The sequence below is a fragment of the Cylas formicarius genome, unplaced genomic scaffold (assembly GCF_029955315.1).
Source record: "Cylas formicarius isolate icCylForm1 unplaced genomic scaffold, icCylForm1.1 PGA_scaffold_8__14_contigs__length_24414737, whole genome shotgun sequence".
Taxonomy (NCBI): domain Eukaryota; kingdom Metazoa; phylum Arthropoda; class Insecta; order Coleoptera; family Brentidae; genus Cylas; species Cylas formicarius.
The window spans coordinates 7,527,158-7,549,264 of NW_026844361.1; positions in this window are offsets into that span (position 1 = coordinate 7,527,158).

The window sequence follows — 22,107 nt, forward strand, 5'->3', positions numbered from 1 at the left end:
TGATATAGACTTAACTGTAACATTACAGATCAGTATATACGTACAGATGAACCCCCAATTCCGTGCCCGTGACTCGTTGACTATCACGGCACGCACACAGCCATACAGGCTTCTGCAAAATGAAAGTATCGATTACGATCACCCAGCGGCGTCCGCATGCGTACAAGGCGTACAAATAGACATTCTACAAATTCTACAAAATCAAGGTTTTCCCCAAACAATTTAGCCAGCGAAATTAATAAAATAGCTTATCCGAATATGTAGCAATGTCCACAGGGTATTTCAAAATTTATTACACCGAGTTTGGTGGCATATTTTCCAAGTTGAATTTTTTTTTCTTCGGAACGGGTCTATAGAGTTCAAGTTACAAGTTTTTCTTAGTTATTTCTTTATAGGTCTTGAAGTTTTTGAAATATGAAGAGTAGTTTACATTTTAAGACTTATTAGTTCATTTAAATAAGAAAGGAAGAGCAATTTTATGACACTATACGCGTTGTCTGTTATTCGTAACAAAATATATTTTTCTTCCCTTCCTTTTCTTAGCATTGCTTTTTTCTTTCTTTTCTCCATATTTACAATTCCTGTCTTTTTAACTGGTCCAACAATGTTTATGTTTTAAGGTTAATAAGCTTTAACAACACCTTCACTTGTAAGTACTTTATTAGAATTATAATGATTATTATTATCGGCACATATATGTAAAATGCATTTTTCTCCTTATGAACTTTCACAGCGTTCCCTGGTTGATTTTTTTAGTTTTGTGATTTTTTAGTTTTATTTAGAAATCTTTTAACTTCCCACAATTTGATTTAAAAAATTCATAAAATAGTAGTCGAAAAAAACTCCTTTTTGACCGTCGACCGGTATCTAATTTAATAAACGCTCGTCAAAGCCCCCGGGCCACGCCAATGGCCACTTAAAAATTCCTCTGGCGGCCCAACTGGGACATCTAGCTTCGAACATGTCAAGGCACTCTATAAATACAAATTACACACGGCCGTTATCCAATTCTGGGAATACGGACTCTCCGCCCTGTTGCCGGATCGTCCGGGCCGAGTCGCCAACCGGCGCACCAAAAATTCTCCTCGCAAACCAGACATCGGGAGCTGTATTTTAAACGAATTGTGACATTAGGCCGACGTTTCTGGTAGCCTTTAGCCGAAATTATCACAACGCGATGCCGACCTATCGGAATGCGCCGACAACGCAGCCTTTCGCCCGAAACAGCAGCGATTGGGGTATTCGTCGTTAGTTGCGACATCTAGCGGACGGTAGCTAAATCAACCAAGCACCACCAAGATCAACGGAAACGGATTGAGAAAGCAGGAACCTGCGAACCGGTTGCGGCTCCGTAATACGACCTCCGCTCGATAGATGGAGAGACAAACGTTAGTAATGAGTCTAATAATTATTATAACTTTTAATAAGGTAGCAACGTTTCCTGGTCTAAATTAAATACATAAGCCTTCTAAATGGCATACATGTTATTTCGTTATATTATTTTTATTGTTGTTCTTGGTTTTAAGAGCAACGCGGGCAACGACTTGTTATTCATCACGCGCTGGGTGCGCGGGGGTGGCATTGATTGGAAAAGCAATCAAAAGGGAGGCGTTTAGGCGTTAACCGAGAACGGGGGGCGTCTAAGTGATACGCGCGCCGATGAATCGACGAGTCATCGCAGCATCGGGGGTGGAAAACCGTTCTAATTTAATTAAGAAACTTTGTCAAAGATTGTAGCGGGGAAAGGGAATTTGCCGCGGTAATCAACGGGTCCTTCAAACCCATTCAAAGCAATAAAAAAAATATCCGGGAAATGTTCTTCATCTCCTTATTATTATTAGTAGGTCTAGGAACCGTTTAATAAACCTCATTCTTGGTCGACCACAACTCCTCTATCTTAGTAAATCTTCCTCACCAAGTCTGACTTCTGCATTGATGTTCTTGGTGCTTGTTATTTGAAGATCGATGATGTGTTATTTATCGATCGATGATATTTTATTTATATGTTATTTTAAGGACATGCTTCAACCGGATGTTAGGGTTTTACAACTAACATAGCATCAGGGCAAGATGGTCCATGACTAAAGTCCTTTTGTTCATAATGGTCGTGGTAAGTTTTAGATTAGTACTGCAAAAGTTTATATAGCCAATTCCAACACTTTGTATCTCTTATCAAATTTTCCCGTATAATCGATATAACATTATTTAGCGATCCCTGATAGGTAGATAAATCTAAAGTCCACGAAATGTGGGCTATGATTCCGAGAAATGTGTTGAACTGTGTATTCAAGAAAGCATTAGTAAGGATTACCTAACTAACTACTTAATATGATAACATTTTTTAACTAAGCACTTTAAATCGATTTACCATTTCTTGTATCTTTGGTTTCGAGGAATTAACAAATATTTTTGGCAAATAGAATAAGGATTAAGCAACCTTTAAATTTTCGTTTACCAAAAAGATGCGTTTGTAACCTAAACGTATTTTTAATTAAGCAGTACATATGCCTTCAGAGAAAAAACGTTAAATGGTTAAAATGTTAATTGATTCAATTATACAATTCATTTTTGACAGTAATATGTGCATGATGAGTTTTTTTACGAATCCTTTTTGGAACAAAAGAAATAACACACAGATAATAGAATAAATATTTCAACATTTTATTTTAATAGTGACATTCCACCTATATCAAATATTCAAAATATCAAAACAACACTTCAAAGCTGTTACCGACCTCTGTCATTATAAATTGCCTTGATATTTTTTGTATTGTTAACGTTGTGAGTTCGTTTTTATTGCAAATATGGAATATTAATATAATATAATTTCTTATGTAAGTAATAATAATATTTATCTTGTAATTTCTGGCAGAACTCCATATTATAGATGAAATGATTAGTTTTGGATGATTGAATTGTGTTTCGATATTTTAATTTAGTAATTTTAATTTTTAATTCATTTTAAAATGAATAACTTTAAAATATAAATGTAAACCTAACAATTTCTTCCTGAGATGTAGTATACTTTGCCATATACACATGTATATCGGAAAGTGGGCCAGAAAACAATTGTACCTTGTGGCACTACTGGTGTGAAGTATTCATCCCTTAAGTTTTCGAAGTAAAGCACCGTGACTCATTTTGTTAAAGGCCTTACTGAAATCTGTATGTGCGACATGTTGTATACTCTGTAAATATACTAGATTAGTAACCACAGTTATAAAAGCTGTGCTGATTTGGGTAGTTTTTTTTTGCTTGCAAAATTGAAAGTGCGGTAACAAATTCTAGTTTTGTGAAGAAATTACATTGAATGGTGATTGATTTATAATTGCTTACGTCACTCTTTTCACAATGACAAACTCCTGATTCCTTTCCATATCACGGATGCACCCCAGAAGAAAGCGATAGATTAAATATCATGAGTAAAGGTTTAGAGAAAGCCTAAATACGACTTTTAACCAAAAAAGAAGAATTTAATGATACTCTATTTGAAATCTAAATTGTAAGTAGTGGGACTATTACCAGGTAGTAGAAATGAACTCGTTTGGAAACTAGCAAATGCTTCCACAATGGTTTGAGGATCGCGAAGAAGTCGTTGCAAGCCATGACCCATCTAGCGAATATGCATTTTCCTAAAAGTTAACGACTTTGACTTCCCCTGTATATGTCGTCGAAGCAATTTTGCAGAGAACACTAAATGATACGTATTTTTGCCACTCGATCGTCCAGACTGAGATCAAATTCACTCGCTAAATCAACGAATATAACGCCCCGTATATTTCGCAGCGAACTTGATCGCGATATCGGGCAATTTGGGCCGCGGTACGTATAATAATGTAATTATGGGCGAGTCCATCCACCCGGTCACAAAGATCATTAACTTTTACGGAAAGCCGTTCGATTGTGATGATGATATGCAGAAGCCACTGGGCTGACTATCGGAGCGTGTCCGATCGGCGCGATGGACCAGAGGCCGCCACTTTTTGCCGCCTCCCGTAACACCGGCAGCACGTACCTCATTACGGGCGGGAAGTGTATGACCGCCGCCGAAGATGACGCCGCACCATCGCCTCGGCCTTCACGGGCAACGAGCAAAATCGCATCTCTTCTTCTTTTTGTTCTTTTTTTTTGTCTCAAAGAAACTTCCGCAGACTGTGGTACACTTCTTCTTCTTCTTCAGGTAGCTCTGACGTTTCGACAAAGATACTGTTGCTCTGGTGTTCTTGGGCTTTTCCAAGGCTCTCTAAGGTTATCATTTTGATCAAAATTCCAATTCCAGAAAGTAGTGTTGGATGATGCTTGTAGAGTAAATTCTGGGCGTGCCACAGGTCATTTTTTTATAGTTTCGGATGACCGAATTCCAAGCCTCTGTAGCGGTTTATGTTACTAGCTGTATTTTTCTTGACTTTATTTGTCGAAGTCTGGCTGATTTCTGATTTCAACATTTTTGATATTTGACCAATGAGATAATTAAATCCAAAATAAAAGAGACAAGTCAATGACAACAGTAAATAACAAGATTGCTTTCGAAAAATCATCGGTGAGCGGGGCAAGTTCATTGCAAATAGCGCGAATCAGCTGTTTATTTTTAAAAGAAGGCGCTTCGCGGACTCTTGTAGGGACGCAATATTTTTCTATCGTGCTCCTGCGGACCACTATGGAACTTTCGCAAAATCGATGTAATTTTATTGTGAATACACCCTGGATAAAGTGTCCTTCACATCTCGTCGAACTTCAAATTTACGGCATACTTCGGTGAATATCAAAATTTGTACTGGTAATTGCAATCTTGCGTCCCCTGTATTATAGACGAAACCTCAAACTCTTCCTCAACAAAGTTTATAATATCGTTCATATCAAATTATCACATCTTTAAAAGTTTTTCATGTATCGCCAGTAATTCACCCACAAAAACGGAAATTTCTAGGATCTATTAGAATGTTTTGCCCCTGTATATAATTCCAACAATGTGCTCTGGATTTCCTTAGTTTCCTGGTACCCGGATTTTTCCAATGTAGTAAATGGTTTTCAAAAAACTATATGTTTTCTGAAACCGTGGTAATTGTAAAATTATATTGGGGGTGAGAAATGATGATTTTCATTTGGATTTTTTCAAATATCTCGAACAGCGTATGTGATAGACGAAAACTGTAAATACAAACATTGTAGCCCTTGATACGGCCTATAACACTGTTTGAACGGATTAGCTATTGTTTGTACTAATTTTGATTTAACGTTAATAATTTACTCTATAAAAGAACAATTCTCAGGATCTTTTAGATTTTTGTCCATAACTAAAACACTTTGTATATAATCAAAAAAATGCGTGAAACAAAAGTTATAGCGCCGGGTCTCCCACGTATTACGGATGTAAAATGTTTCCCATCGGATGAATGGCTTTGGAGGAAAAGATGTTTTACTGGATGCCAAAATAACCACAAAAAAAAAATCAAAAATGAAAAAAAAATGCTTCGCGTTATTTTATTGCTCCCAATTTAAAGAGTCTAAATGCGGGTCCAGACTTCTACTTCTCTCCCTAGTCTGAAGTCGGTAGCTGCAAATTTGGAGTACTTATTATGTTTTTTAATATTACACGGAATATTGCGAACGCCCTGTACAATACTTAAGAACCGTAAATACAAAAGTTTAAGCTGTCTACATGGGCTATATCGTCATGTAAAAGAAACTGACATCTAAAACACAGATTTGAAATTATTGCCAATTTTCAATAATATGGGGACCCATTTTTCAGTTTTTTTGAATTTGAGATGCACCCTGTATATTCGTGAAAAATTGTCACGAATAAAAGTTTATAGAACCGTATCTTCTGCTCCTTCTTGTTCAAGAATTTTTTTGACCTCGTAAACAGTTTTTACGCCCCCCTTCCCAGCCCCCCCCCCCCATTTTCAATTGGTTCCATCACGGGGTAAAGCTTCAAAATGGCAAATATGAAGTCGATTGCTTCAAATTTCGGGCACTTATCGTCGAAAATCGCGAAAAAAAAAGATGGATGCCGGCGTCGGATCAGGGCTATTTCTTATAAGCTTATGTGCCCCGTGGAGGGTTAAAAATCAGGCAAATTTCATTTTTGTAGCTCCAACGGTTCGAAAGTTATTCAGGAAAAACCAAAAACGAGAACGGAGAACGGAGAACGGACAGACAAAAAAGAAATTATTTTTTCGACGGTGATCATTTCTGTACCAACTTCGATCCCATAGGACCTACCGTTACCGAGATATAAAATTTTTATACTAGCACAGATACTTCATCGATTTCATCGATTTTCGAAGGTAACAAATAATATTTATTAGTCAGTAATATGTTGAGTATTGTATTTATTAAAACATTTTTCTTATTGACAACAACTAAGTAAAATTCTGGGCCGGTACCTAAGTACCTAAGTACTTACGTATTATTCTTGAGACCTTGACTTTATATTTTATGAAACCAAGTCTCTTCGAGTATAGACGATTTGTTTTACTTATATATTTTTTGTATTAAATTAATATTATATTAATATTATTAATATTATTCAGCTCTAATAACAGCTGTTGAATGACAGCAATTTTTAAATGTTTTTTATGTCTACTTTTATATAATATTGTCATCGTTGAAGAAGGTGTCTTAGCTGAAATATTACCGATGTCCAATATTTCACTTTTTATCAACAAGGGTGGTAAACGGCATTAAAAAGTTTGCCAAACGTGTTGCATACTATACTTTTCCTACGACCGCGTTGAAGTTTTTATTGTTTAGAATAAAATGATTCAACACAGTTAAAAAAATCTTAGTGCAGTTTATTAAAATAAAATTAGTAAAATAAATGCAGATTAGCGGAACAACACAGTTGCTTTGTTGAGAGTTCTTAAAAACTACCTACATACCGTCCCCATTATTTCGAAGTGCCAATAAATAAAAAAAGCATAAAAGTAACGGGAACACATTAATAGCAAAACGTCGAAAAGATGAGTCTTCATAAATCTCAACAGACCGTTTGGGTACAATTTTGACAAACATCAAAATTCAAGTCGTGGGGTAAAATGTCCGAAAATATCCGATTGCCCCCAAACGCGAGCGGTAAAATCCCGGAAATGTCCGAAGTGGCTCGGATCCGAAACTCACTTGGTAACTTGAGGCTTTCCTTCTGCTAGTTCGGTGTATAGTTAGCTATGTTACAGAAAGGAGTAGAAAAACAAATATTCAGTTCTACTTTGTCTATCATTCATTCATTCATCATTAATTTCTATTTCGTTTCGCTAGAGAAAATTTAGTTTTTTTTTTGTTTTTATAATTGAACTAATTTCAGATCAAGAGTTTAAGAGTTTATGTAGTTTCATACCCGTAAATATTTTACAAAAAGGTTAATTAAATAGTAAATCGTTATAATTTTTTCAAGTTTAAATGTTTAAAAACTTCCTCTTACTGACAACTTATTGAACAGTTGGTGTAAATCTTTCGCTAAAAGGTGAAAAAAAACCTAGAATTTGTACGCTCCAAAGTGACACTTTTGAGTAGAAGAGGGGCGAGTTATAGTGATCTGATCTGATCAATCTTTTGGAATTTTTTTTTGCAAATTTTACACCCAAAACCAATTTTTAAATAAAACACCTTGTATATCAGTAAAACCTACACAGTGCTTTTTGGTTAATTCTTAAAATGTTATCAAAAGATAACATTTTGAAAAAATTCGCCCCCACCAAACTTTTCGAAATCTTCCGCTGCATCCCCCCCCACCCGCCGACCGGAAGGTCGTAAAAAAAACTGCCCCATAAAAAAACGCGAGCCCCGATCAATCAACCCCGTTACGCTCCATATACGCGGCGAAACAAACAAATCCATTAAAATTAAATCGCAGAAACAAACGAAGGGGGTCGGGTCCGGCCCTGTCGATGCGTTTCCGGGCGTCCCGGATCCGGCGGCGTTCATTTTTCACCCGGGGGAAAAAACATCGGTACGCCTTCCCGGAGTTTTTTTTTCCTGCGGGCCCGTTTGCCCCGGAACGGAGTTGCGAACGTCTTTTTTGTCGCCGGGGGTGGGTCTCCCTTTCCGCCCCCTCACCTCCCTTTCCGCCCCCTCACGATCCTCCGCCGTCGTTCGGGAACATTAGCGCGATGCCGCCGCCGCCCGGTCCGTCGATCAAAGGAATTTTCGCTCGGGAATTCGAAGTTCGAAATGTAGACTTCGAAATAGCGATTGATACCCATATTCATTTGTTTTGTGGTGAAGTATTTGTAGTCGTGGAATCTCTTATTGGTGAAACCCAAGCAGCAAAAGCAAAATTAATAAATTAACGAAAAATAAACTTTTTTGTGCATTTTATTATTTTTTACAAAAAGTTGCGAAATTTTACATTATTATTGCAATAATAATACGTCTGTTAGAAAGATAAAGGTACAAACCATAAACTAATCACGCTTCAATTGTCAGTATGAAATACCTAAAACTAAGGAGTCCGTGACTAAAAGTTAACAGTTCAGCTGATCTTCGTCGAGCTTAAAATAAAAGCAGTTTTATTTATTTATTTATTTAATAAATGTAGAAAAAGTCATTAAAGCATAATCAGTGAACTTACTAAATAACAAACATTGCTGCGATGATAATAAAATCGGCCTTCTGAATTGTGCCAACATAATTCAAATTCATTACATTTTCCCCTATTTTTGACCGTCCAGTCTATTAAAACTTCTTCAAAAAGGTAAAATTTTTTGGTGCAAAATGATTCACAGAGCTTTGTAAAAAAAGTTTCCTCTTTTACCATAGAGTTTCAAGAACTATTTTTGCGTATTTCTCTGAAGCTTTAAATGTGAGTCAGCTACTCCACTGCATTCTAAGATCCCAAATGATAGACAGAACTGTACTAATGAGAGATAAAGCAATTTTAGTTGATCTTTTCCTAGAAATTGTTTCAGATTGCAAGAGGCAGACATTTCAATTTTTTTATAAATTGGAGTTAATTAATTTATTTTTTAACTACAATTTTATGAATTTAAAATATTTTTCCGTTTTCTTTCCGTGCGGAAGATTGTAGCGAAAGTTATTATTTATTTTTATTTTTTATAGTTTCTATTTTTATAAAATCACTCATATCTATAGTAACTAGCAATTGTGTAAGTTGTTCTTTTTTTATAGTTTCATTATAAAGAATAATTAATGATAAAATATATAATAATACATATATATATATATATATATATATATATATATATATATATATATATATATATATATATATATATATATATATATATATATATATATATATATATATATATATATATATATATATATATATATATATATATATATATATATATATATATATATATATATATATATATATATATATATATATATATATATATATATATATATATATATATATATATATATATATATATATATATATATATATATATATATATATATATATATATATATATATATATATATATATATATATATATATATATATCGTATAAGGATCTAAGGATATAAGAGGTTCACAGAAGAAGTTTTTATTTTTTAATTATTTAATTTCTATTTACGAGAAATCAGACATGTTAAATTCGATTCGCCCGTCACTGGTGTATTTAAAAAAAATACCGTATACTACATAATGGCTTTCGAGAGATAGTACATAGTATATAGTTGTATTACAGATTACAGAAAAATAATTTATTTTTCAAAAATTTACCACCTTGTATCTCAAAAGTTAAGACGTTTAGACGTTAATTATTGACACTCAATTAGAAAACATCAACAAAAATTATTCGAATGGAATTTATTAAACGATTTTTTTCGTACTGTCTGGTATTCAAATAAATGTAATGTTATCGCCTTTGACATTTTAATTTTCATATTTCATATTTCATAGATATATATATATAATTTACTAAACCATTTTTAAACCCTGATTGCAATAGTTATATTTTTGATATCTTTTCCTATTTTTTTTCGACCAACCAACTAAATGAATATAAAAGTTTTTAGTATAAATCTACAATACACAAAAAAAATATTAAACAATCAATTATTTTTTGAAACGCAATTAAAATCTACAAAAGATTTTGTAACAAATTATCGTTATTACGTTATATAATTTATATTCCAAGGTTTGCTAGCGATTTCGCGTCATTGGATTTGGAAGGATTTTATTACTTCATACCTTGGATGGATATAAACTCCATTCAAAAATGATATAGGCTAATGAAAGTGGATGATTGGAGACGGTCCATCTGGATTGGCTAGATTTAGGGGTTCCTCTAAGAGGTCCAAAAAATAAATTTTTATCGAAAAACTAAGAACTTTTCAAAAAATAATTAGCAACAGTACGCGTATCCCTACCTAATTTATTACAATCGGATTTTTGGACGCCAATAACCCTAATGAAATTATAATTTACGCCAGTACATATATCCCATTATTAATCACTATAAAATGTGTATAAGTATTCCTTGTCTAGAGAATTTTTTCGACAAATTATTTTTAATGGTTATGACACTTTAAAATTTCATTTTATCTTTAGACCAACCCACCCATTCATAAGTTAGCAAATTTTTGTAATAAAAATTACCCGCCCGAAGTCGGAAATAAAATCAAAAGATTACAGCTTCGAGTTTCTCACATCGAACACTTCCAAACTAACAGTGAAACTGGGTCAAACAACATTCCGCACAAGTGCATCACCAAAATCGATATTATCATTGAGGAGGGTTAAGTCACCCCCTTGGGCATCGTTCGACTGGGGTGGACTACTGGTATAGCGATTTTTGTATTCATAAATCGCCCTCTGTAAGGAAAGTTGTTTCTTCTCATACGTAATCAAGGGAGATGTGATTTTAATGTGATCTTAAAGACCTATTTGCCAATGACAGACGGAGTTTTCCTAAGCAACCCACAGAATAAAATAAAATGTCTTGATTGTTGATTTCCAAAGAACGTGCAGAAATATTGGTTGTGTGTGTGTGTTTAATTTAACTATTTATAACATAATTATTAGGTTTTTAATATTTTTACATTATAATCTGATTCATGTTGATGCTTCATCCAATCAATCATTTCTTTCCAATTTACGTTATATGATAGCCGATGCAGTCTCTATTAATCGGACATCTGCTATTATTGTAACAAGTTGCACAGAATTAAATAAATGGTTTCTTGGACTCACTTAGAATTAAATTTCCACTTAACACTTCTACTAAATATGAAGGCACGATTCAATGTTTTAAAGCCATATATAGTTGCAAAGTGATTCGTTTCGATTCTAAATTACTTGGCTTTAATATAGTATCGTTATTTTAAAAAATTATCCCAAAGCTTTCTATTTAGTTTCGTCCACCTAATTGCGCAACACTCAACAAAGGTGGACGGCATAGAGATGTCGAAAATTTAAGGAATATGTTTCTATTAATATTATGACTGATTGATTGATTGATTAGTTTATGCTTGGTTTTACATTTTCTGATGCAAATAAATTATTTTTAGCATAAAACATCCTTGAGATAGAGCAAATAGCACGCATATGTACTCATACAAGAAGAAAATGGCAATATTGCAGACAATGTGATCTAATAAAATTCGATTAAAAAGAGGAATTATCAGTTCAATTTAAATATATAAGCTAACATTTATATGCCAACAGTGTAGAATATTAGGGAGCTATTGTATATGTATTGTATTGTATATTGCATTTCATTTGTCAAAAGGCACAGATCCTTGATAAACCAATAAATATAAAATAATCAGTAGAAAGTGATGTTTCATAAAAAAGGATATTAGATCAGTCAATTTCACTTCTTTGTCAGGTTAATCTATAAATTACATGCCATCAGTTCGTTTGAATATACGAAATACTTGAATCAAACGTACATACAGGGTATTTGGGGGGCTTAGGCAAGCTTGCGGGTGGATAGATAGCCCAATATCGAAGATATTTTCTTAATTGACCTGCCTCGTAAACGTCACCAATTTTTTTATTTCATGGCGGGTATTTATAGTTTATGAATTATGAAAAAGTAACTTCTAGGGACATTTATAAAATGTTACGTAAGAGAAAAATTTCAAATTTTGTAAATTTTTGAAAATATTAAAAGAAAAAATTACCAAGACTAATAACAATATCTAATAATAACAAAATATCTACAAAAATCGAAATTTGTACGAATACCAAGTGTTAATTAATTTAGAGGGTGTGAATCTTTGACTACTTTTAAGATAAAAATTCGAATTAAATAAAATATTTTATTTGGTTTTTTATAACATTTTGTTCAGTTGAAATTGAAGTTACTGTGGTTATTGTTGATTTGTTTTTTCTTTAATATTAAACCGCGGCACATACGGTATTGATATCGAATTTAGTTAACTAACTTTTTGTGTCGCATTTTATGGCATGTTTGACCAGGCAGAGCTATTCTTCATTTTTAAAAAGGTTTATAAAAGATGCTCTTAGTATTTCTTGCTCAGAGATTCACCAGCAGTATTTTGGCGGGATTATTTGACTTGTTGTAAATTTTAAAGTTTGTACAAGGCATGTAGAAATATATTTATTCAATTATTCTTTAAATATTTCTTCCAATTAAATAGAAAGCGCGACTTAAAAGCATTCATATTTAATTAAAAGTATTTATACATTTGCATTAAAAATATAGGTTTCAATGGAATAAATGATTTATAGTTTCATAAATAGATTTATTTTCTGGGAATGGTATAGCATTACGCGGCTTTAACCTGGCGGCCTACTCAAAATAATATTTTTTAATTCCGAATTATACCGAAAAAAGTCGAACTTGTGCGGTTCAAGCACGGACTAATTACAAAGCATGATCGAAAATCTTGATCCGACGCTCCCACCCGGAAACGGCTGGAGTCCGGGCCCGGACTGAGCTCGGTGGCGTGGAGTTTTTTGCGTTAATTAAGGCCCGTCTCTAATAGGAGTTTTTGCCGGTCCACATGAGTGAAAAGCAGATTACCGGCGCTGCTGCTGCCACCGCTACCGCCTATCGCCTTCTTCGTCTAAACGAGTGCGATGCGGAAACACCCCCAGGGACGTACGCGCGGATTGTTTCACGCGTTAATTTTCCCTCCAAAACACATTCCTATATACTTCTTGTAATCTAGTTTCCACCACAACTTTAAATCCACGGTGAACAGCATTCGAAATAACTAACCTATATGTATTCTGGCCTTAACGTCATTATGGTTATAACTTACGGGTACAGGGGGCAGTACAGACAAAAATCAGGCAAGCATTTTGCTTGAGAAATGTCCGCCAACACTCGCCGGGTATTTTTCATATCGTACGTTTTGAGCACACCTTCACGCAGCAGAATGGATTCTCGAATCATAATTTTGGTCATAGAAAAATAAATGCATAAACAAAAGTTGTACTGTATGCTGTCAGTCAGAAGTATGGTGTCAAGATGTTTGAATGATGAATTCGCCTCCAGCCAAAATTTTTAATTTTTTGATGTATATTGTATTTAAAAAGAAAAAATAATAAAAATAACATTATGGATTTTTTTTTTACATATACCTACCTAAAACTATTGTAGAAACGAAATTTTTTTGTTTTATTGAGAAGGTACTTGCCACGTTTTATTTTTTGAAAATTTAAATAAGAAAATTGGAATATTAAAAAAAAAGAAAAATGTATATAAGGAACACTCAGTAAAGCAACGAGTAGGTCGTAATGGATGTCTAGGTGTGTGCAAATTTATGCCCTAGCTCGACGACAAGCAAAGTAAATTAAGTTAAACGGAGAGTAGGGGTGGGTTATTGGGCGCCACTGGTCTGCGACGGAATGTACCCCTGTGTGGTATTAGGTTTCCGTTACACGCCTGGACCCTACTACTTACTGTAATCTCCAATAAAGAAAAAAAAAGATAAGGGACAAATTATATATATATATATATATATATATATATATATATATATATATATATATATATATATATATATATATATATATATATATATATATATATATATATATATCGTGATCATGTCGGATTATTCGGGGATAGAATTGACTTACGCAAATAAATTAACATCGAAAAGAAAAAAATATATCGTTACTAAATTTCGGTACTAATAAAAAAAATAAAGGAATCTCAACGACGGTGTGAGTTGCGCGACGATCAAACCTGGTTGGTACCCTGCTCTGCTGATGTAAGTAGGATTGCGGAGCCTACATCTGATTACATCTGAGAAACCGATCCGATGTTTGGTGGCTTAACGAAGAGGAATCATTTGACTTCAATCTAAAATACGCAAGTAACAGAAATAACTGCCAAAGGTACCGAATTACGGCATGCTCTGACCAAAATGGAGGAACGAGAAAAAAATCTTACCGTTGTCGGGCTGAATATCTCCTTACGGGAGGTCGTAGCGCCGAAAGGAAAGGTAAAGCAAACCCAAAACGTAAGATAAGGCACCACGACCAAATTAAAAGCAGCATACAGCTTCCAAATCCCTAAAATAGGTAAAACTTCTACAAGATTACGAACCTGTTCCTTGCAGAACCTCGACCAACGTAAAAGTGAAGCCGGAAAAACGCGCGATTTGCTTAGTTAGACCAAGGAACAAAATATATAGGGCTGGGGTCTTCTAACGAATCGACATGGCTAATAGAGGCTGTATGTAACTGGAAAATTTTATAATAAATTGATGTATCTGGATAGCAATCGACATAAAATTTTAAGAAAGCTAGTAGGTGCTGGAAATTTTCTCAGTTGAGGTATCGATATTGCGAATAAAATTGATAGTCAATGTATGGCTCAACCCTACAGGTAACCAAAGTATCCTATCGGGTGGTACCATTGATCGCTGAATAGTTGCGCATCTTGCCGTGTGATTCGAATGTAATTATTAGTTAAAAAAAAGGAATGCAAATAAATATTAAATTATCACCTGCTAATAAATGGCATGAAGACAGTGGCGGTATTTAGTTAGCGAAATAAAACTTTTCCGATCATGCAAAAATGCTAAACTTAAGGCACCTTACTGGTTCCCTACTGGACGTAGCCGTAACCAATGAAGATCGCATACCGGCTAATTGGCGTATGAATAAATAACCTCTTGGTCAGATCAATATTATTCAATATTATTTACCTTGCAAAGATTCACTTTAAAACTAACAGCGGTATGTAAGTAAGCAATTTTGATTTTAACTGCCAGTGAAGCTTCAAGAATAATTGCTGATTCTACCGTATTTCATTACAGCTCGATCAACAGCAAAACAATAATAACGTCAAAGGAGTCTTTTTGATATCCTGCCGCTATACGATGACATATTTATACATCCGAACACAGAGGAAAAGGATAACATTCGCAAGGTAAATCACTAGTAAAAAGCAGTATCTGTAAGTAACGACTGATTTATCTTCCCAGAGAGAAAGAAGAAAGCAATAAAAATCATAAAGTAAGATTAATTTAAAGGAAAGTACCAAACACACTAGAATGGAATTAGAACGAGAACTGGAAATATGACCTAAGGTCGAAATTGGAACGTAACATACTATGCAAGTCAAAGTCTATTAGGTGAAGTTTTTCTAGAAAAATTAATTAAATTTGGAACCAGCTATGCAAAAGGTGGAAAAAAAGTAATCGTAAGAAGGGTAGGTTTTTAAAACAAAACACTAAAAGATTAAATGGTACTGTTGTTTTATTCCCGCAAATGGACAGCATGCAAAAGCCAACAAACTCGTTGGGAAGACCCGAAAAGTTATTTTCTTCTAGTAGTGAAGGAACTAGAAGAAGAAAAATTGAGGAATTTGCAACAAGTTGCGAGCAAAATTAATTAATTGGGGCGACAAAGCTAAGTTTAAAAAAAGACGGAAAAAGAGATGAAGTCAAACTGCTTAAAGAGTCTCGGAACTTTTTCTACTAGAGCCTCAAAAATAATAAGCAATTGGAATATACAGAAATCAAAGCCAATTATACCATACACAAGTGAGGAAGCACTTAGCTTGATAATTGAGACTAAGTTATCAAAAAGTGACTATCTCATGATAACATTTTGGTAGCAGAATTATCTGCAAAAATTTACTTACAAGGCTTTTCGACCATACTGTTTCCCGAATTATTTTATCTCAATGAGAAGTTTTCGAAAATACATTTGGACCTCTTGACTTAATTGTAGTCACAAAATGGGGGTGTGACGGTAGCACACCCCCATTTTGTGACGTGACGACGTTCACTGACGTGAATGTCGTCAAAATTCAAGCCGTACGGTAAAAAACATCCGATTGCTCCCGAACCCGTACGGTAAAATACCGAAAATGTCCGAAGGGGCTCGGATCCGTGGAACAGGAAGCTCACGTGGTAAAGTGACGCTTCGCGCACTCTAGACCGGTGTATAATTAGTTATTTTGCAGAAGAGAGTAGAAAAAATATAATAATTCTATATATGTCTAATAACAATGCTATTGTTAAAATGATAATACATTAAAAAATATTATATTCACCATTTGGTAGTTCTTGAACGGTGTTTATATTTTTTATCCCTTTTATTCCACCAACACTCGGCATTTCTATTTAATTCAATTTGAATATTAATTAATGTTTCTTTTATTCATAAACTCAATCAAATCAAAACTTTTGGCAACATTCAACATTAACATGTTCCTATGTGTTGCTTTTGTGTGGGCATAGCTTTATGTGGTTAGAATTATTCAGTGTTATAATGAAAGAACTAGTAATTACATTTACATTTAAGAAAGCTTTATGAGGCAGCAACTAGATTCAGCAAAATAAGCTGGTGAATTGATGTAGTTGTGTGGACACTTTTACGTTGACAGATCACAACACACAATTTTGAAGGATTCATTGCTTTCTCTTTTTTTCTCATCCTCGTACATTTTGTTCTATCCGTCTGTCTAACTTTTTATTGTAGCTATAGCAGTAAAGGTCGATCACAGTGGAAATCGAAGGAAGACGATACTCTTTTAACTGAGGCGTACATATTAATAACCAAGTCGCATTTTTTCTTACTCAGCTTCGAGATTACGTGACAAGAAAACGCGCGGGAACCAATAAACAAATAAATCAGCCGGAGCGAAACAATCTGCGCATCAAATCTCCATTAATCCAGAGGGTGTGTGAGTCGGGCCTCTTCTCCGGCGACAACTTAATCCGAAGCCCAATCCAGAAAGGAAATCTGCTGGCTGGCTGGCGACCGCGTGGCTAAAAGACCGATTTCGCTATCGTAAATTTACTATTTCTTGTCGGGTCTAAACACGGGACGAGCTGTCAAATGGGGAAAAACAAAATTCAAATTCGCGAAAAGTTGAAAAGAAAAAAAAGGAAAATGCGAAACAGCAAATCAGGAGATTCTAATAGGCAAATTACGTCTGACAGCGCTGTAGAAATTAATGCAATATAATTAGCGCTAAAAAAAATTCGCACCAAATGTATAAAAATAATAATAATAACAAAAGTCACCGGACTTTTCACAGATATCAGAAGAGACTTTGATGCCGTATTGCATACTGCCGTTTTCTATCTGTCAGGAAGATCACAATGGGTAAGATTTGGAGAGTATCTCAGTAATGAACAAAGTGTGGTGTTGGGAGTTCCTCAAGGAGGATAATATAATATATATAATGTAAATATAATATATATAATATATATATATAAAATATAAATTTTACTTTTAGAAGCGGATGGAACTGCACTCAGCCTAAGCCTAAGTAAAGTTTGACCAAAACTGGAATTCGAAAAACTGGTTGCTGTTCACCAAAATTTCTTTTATCAAAAATTTAGTAAGATAAAGAAAAAACATTAAGACTATTGTACTTCGCCTTGGTTCACTCGGTTTTCTCATATAGCATTGCGGACACCGAAGATCGGGGAAAATAACCTTTAACACAATAAGTTTTTGTTAAAGTAGTTAGCTTCAAAAACTGAATTGAAACTGAACTGAAAAAATTGAATTGAATTGAAAAACTTTCACTTGTACTAGATTGTCGTATTCAAAACTCAAATTATATTCAAAGATCAGAAATAATTGACTCACTAAGTATTTGCACAAAATCACTGGTAGAAAAAAAATAACTTTAAACTATTGATATTTAAAAGGGACTAAAATAAATAAACAGAAAGAGATTTAAATAATATGTTAGATTACAATGTTATTGTTAATTTTATATGTGTGGTAATTTAAATCGCTACAAGAACTTAGATAACTTTAAATGATTTCTTAGATAAATGGGGGACCTCCAGATTCACCCGTACTGAAATAAAAATTACCCAAGCTAAAAAAAAACTCAGTTTTCAGTCCTAACTTATGAAAGGATATATTGCGGACTCGTTTTAAATTTCGAATTAAAGAGTTTCATCTTTGGTTACACTGCGGCAAAACTTTTTTGAAAGCAAAATAGATAAAACTTAAATCAAAATTACGTTATGTCAAAGTTTTCGTTTATGCTTTATGGAATAGTGGATCATGTGTCACATGATCCAGTATTCCATAAAAACTTAAAGTATGGGCCAAATAAACTCGTGACTAAAATGCCGCTTGCCACACTTACTGCATAATATACTATTAAAAGTTTGACGACACGAATTGCTTTTCTCTCTCAACTTTATGCATAAGTGTTGCCAGTGGTGGTTTTCGTTAACGAGTTTTATCTATTTTACGTTGAACTTCTAACACCATTAGTTATGCTGCAGTGTGACTGACGATCAGAAAGGACTTCGCAATATGGTTCTTTTATAAGCTGGTGGAGAAGACTGAGAATTTTCCTTTAGCTTAGCCTTGGGCTATAGACTTTTGTCGTATTAATTACGTATTGCAATAAATAAAGAAATTTTTTAAATTGCTGCATTCGATTAAGATACGATTACGGATAATACAGACTGTTGGAACTGAATTATCTGGTTCTTGTTTCAGATGAAAAATGAGGTAGGTAAAAAAATGTAGAAATAAAGAAAATAGTAAGAGTAATAGTAAAAAAACATCCCCATCCTGTATACTGCGATCAGTATCAATATTTATCAGTGATTTCTATGGGGTGCTACTAAAATTAAATTTTAGTAGCAGAATTATGTGTTTACTTCTCCAATGGCTTCATCAAACAATAGCTCAATGTCATTCATTTTGAAGGTCACGTTACTGCAAACTGCAGTACAAACGAAACGATTAGATTTGCAAACAGCGCAGTGCATAGAACATTTGTCTAAAGACACTACATTATATTATAGATTAAACCCTTTGCACTTGTATATATGTCCTTTCGAGAGGACACTCGGACTATTACTTTATCTACTTAACTGCGAGTGTCACAAATATATCTAGTTTCCTGCCTGCTGCCTTGTACTTTACGGTTAGAATATACCGCACAGTCTTTTTTGTTTTGCATCATTTTGGCGTAAAATATGTAATTTACCATTTAGCCGCTCTTCTGTATCTACAGATCGTGGTCTGCCAGAAATTTTGGACTCCTGCCGAAAGTTTTTTGTCGTCTCGTCAACCAATTCGAGAACAAACTTTAGATGTGTCATTGGTTTTGTATTTTGGCCCCGTTGTGAAATTTTATATAATAAATATGACATTGACACTGGACATTTCGAGTCCCTAGAAAAATAACTTGCGCCACCATTTTAAAGGCTTCCTCAGGAAACACTATGACGCTGAATAAATCTGCGCGGTCGACACCTCCCATAAATTTATTGTAATTGGCTTATTTAGAATTTGCAAGTTACCTCCACGTGCTCTCTTGTTGATAGGTTGTGTTCCAGAAATATGCCAATAACATCAAATTACCTGATCTGCATGCGAATGTGTTATCTTTCGCAAATGTTGGTTTTTTGATAGAATCAGGTATAAATTTGCGTTGATTTGAATAGTACCTGTCAAATGATCATTCAGTTTTAACAATTCTTCTACAAGTGGCAAGCTCGTATATTACCCATTGGTATAAAAATGATATCCTCTTCATCCTGGGTTATTGTCTGATAATTTTTGACACAGATATAAGTGTCAATATGTGTGTGTGTGTGAGTGTTCGAAGTGTTTTCGGAGCGCGAGTATTGAAGATGCCAAGTGAGATTTTGGCGAAACGTCTGCAGGATGATATCCCGGAATATAGTGTCATCATATATATATATATATATATATATATATATATATATATATATATATATATATATATATATATATATATATATATATATATATGTATATATATATATATATATATATATATATATATATATATATATATATATATATATATATATATATATATATATATATATTGATATACACGGTGCTTCAAAAAAATGTATACACACTTTGAACTTCCATAGAAAATTTGTTTACCGTTAAATTTCAGGAAAATAGAAAGCTGAAAGTCCAATGTAAATGAAACATAAATAACAAATGTTAATACTGTTCAAATTGGTGACCTGCAGCATCAATACAATTCTGAGTACGAGTCACCACTGATTCTGTACATCGTATCAAAACGTCCAATGAGATTTCTCTACACACTGCTTGAATCTCATTCCAAAGAATGTCTAGGTTACGTGGTTTACGTTTGTACACCTCATCTTTTACTGTGCCCCACAAGAAGAAATCCAGTGGTGTAAGGTCTGGAGAGCGTGCTGGAAACTCGATTGGCCCCCTGCGTCCTATCCACTGGTCCGACAAATTTTGATCCAGGTAAGCTCGTACGTCCCTGTGATAGTGCGGCGGAGCACCATCTTGTTGAAAATAAAAATCATCATTACCGTATAATGCACGAATGGCAGGAAATATGCAATCAGCAAGCATTGTTAGGTAATTAATACCAGTTACAGTGCCTTCAAATCGAAATGGTCCAATGAGTCCCCTTGAAGACAAACCGCACCACACATTTACACCAGGAAAATTTACAGCTTTTTCAATTGTAATGTGAGGATTTTCTTCACCCCAGTAAACACAATTGTGCCTACTGACAGTTCCATTAAGTTTGAATTGGGCTTTATCCAACCAAATGATGCTACCCATAAATCCCGGTTCACGTATCCCGTATCACCATCTCCTGAATCCATTCACAAAATTGCAACCTTCGATCTGGATCGTCGTCATCTAGCTGTTGCACCAGCCTTGGAATGTAAACACGATACTTGCCTCTCTTCAGAATGCGTAACACGCTGCTAGCACTTACATCACTTTCACGTACTCCTTGCCTTGAAGATTTGTTAGGAGAGCGTTGAAACAGTTCCAAGACTGCCGTTGATGACTCATCACTTGTAGCTGTTCGAGGCCGACCTGAATGACCTTTATGCACATCACACACTGTTCCATGAACTTCGAATTTGTCTCGTATGCGTGTAATTGTTAATCTTGAAGGTGGTTCTGTATCATACTCCCTTCTCCACTGTCTTTGAACTTCATTTACATTCTCAAACTTCCAGTACCACTTAATAACCTGCTTACGTTCTTCAAAACTCAAACGTACGTTCCCCATGTTGATATTACAAATTCCAACTGATAATATAACATAGAGGGACGATTATGCTGGCACCTGGCGAAGAAATATAACATTAGCCTTGTAGAGCGGGAAAACTACAATAGTTTAAAATGTGTATACATTTTTTTGAAGCACCTTGTATATCTCTTGTTTTTTGAATTGCTTGTCCAAATAATCTAAATAGTGACTGACTTTCTGAGTTCGAGTCCTAAGAGAGATGTTTTTTATGCAAGTTGAGCATCAAAAAATTCTGTAACAATTGTTCTCTTCTCAATATGCTACTAAAAAAAGGGTGTTTTGGCGTTAGAATATTATGGCCAATACTCTTGGAAATTAGATAAGATTATCGTACCCATATTTAGGACAACCCCAATAAATGCGGTACTGTAGTACCCACGTTTTGACCTCGTCTGTGCTATTAATTTATCGTAGTTGTTTGTTTGTTCTACTATTTTTATTATTAGCTCATCGGTAAAAAAGAGCTTAAAAAAATCCATGGGTTTTGTACAAGTTTCAGGAATTTGTGGTCCTACCTTTTTATCCCCAGAAGTAAATACTCTGGTACCTGATCGTAGCATGTGACGTCCTGCCATGGACCAAAATTACCAGATTGTGTAATGTTTTCGTTTTTTTGACTACTGCTTGAACTTGA